General features: G+C 51.3%; 1 pseudogene; it reads left to right on the forward strand.

The window, feature by feature from the left end:
* The first annotated feature begins 685 nt into the window (after positions 1 to 685).
* On the forward strand, positions 686 to 802 carry LOC124803895 (annotated as a pseudogene).
* Positions 803 to 1,246: the final 444 nt, after the last annotated feature.

The following is a 1,246-nucleotide window of genomic DNA, read 5'->3' on the forward strand; positions in this document are numbered from 1 at the left end:
TGGAATACTTAACTTTAATCCATCATTGTTGTACATCGCTCTTGACGATACAAGTGAGACTCTGTAGATACATACAATGTTACTAATGGCGACTTGCTAGGTCGTAGCCATTGACTTAACTGAAGGCTATTCTAACTATCTGCTCTGCAAATGAGCGAGGCTTCGACAGTGTGCATCGCTAGCGAAGTCGTCCGTACAACTGGGGCGGGTGCTAGTAAGTCTCTCGAGACCTGCCGTGTGGTGGCGCTCGGTCTGCTATCACTGACAGTGGCGACACGCGGGTCCGACATGTACTAATGGACCACGGCCGATTTAAAGCTACCACCTAGCGAGTGCGGTGTCTGGCGGTGACACCACATAATCGATCTGCCGCGGTCCATTTACTGTAATCCTTGCACCCACTCACTGATGATGCTCCACAGAAATTCCGTAGCGATTACATACTACAGCTCCCTCCTAACGTAAAAGACTAATACTGACTCTGCGGATCCTAGTAGATTGAAACCGAAGTAAAGCTGCCTCTTTATGGTAATCCTCGCACACTCAAATTGCGAAACAGTAATTGCTCCGCGATTGCATACTACAGTCTCCCTGCCGACGTAACACAAAGAGATCAACACCACACATGTAACTCATGCACTGCTACCACTTTAGTGTAATAGCCGCACCCTCAGACTGACGATGAGACAACGGCCTTGCCGCAGTGGATACACCGGTTCCCGTGAGATCACCGAAGTTAAGCACTGTCGGGCGTGGTCGGCACTTGGATGGGTGACCATCCAGCCGCCATGCGCTGTTGCCATTTTTCGGGGTGCACTCAGCCTCGTGATGCCAATTGAGGAGCTACTCGATCGAATAGTAGCGGCTCCGGTCAAAGAAAACCATCATAACGACCGGGAGAGCGGTGTGCTGACCAACCGCCCCTCGTACCCGCATCCTCACCTGAGGATGACACGGCGGTCGAATGGTCCCGATGAGCCACTTGTGGCCCGAAGACGGAGTGCAGATTGACGATGCGACACAGGAATTGCTTCGTGATGGCATACTACTGGCTCCCTGCCGACGTATTTCCAAGTGACTATTACCAGCCTCAGTTCTATAGTAGCTTGTAACAGATGCACGTCTGAAACTTTATTGCAGTCCCCGCACCCACCCACTGACTACGCGACACAGAAAGTCCATCGGATTGCATTCAACAGGTTCCCTGCCGAAGAATGGTTCAAATGGCTTTGAGCACTATGGGACT

The sequence above is a fragment of the Schistocerca piceifrons genome, chromosome 6 (assembly GCF_021461385.2).
Source record: "Schistocerca piceifrons isolate TAMUIC-IGC-003096 chromosome 6, iqSchPice1.1, whole genome shotgun sequence".
Classification (NCBI taxonomy): domain Eukaryota; kingdom Metazoa; phylum Arthropoda; class Insecta; order Orthoptera; family Acrididae; genus Schistocerca; species Schistocerca piceifrons.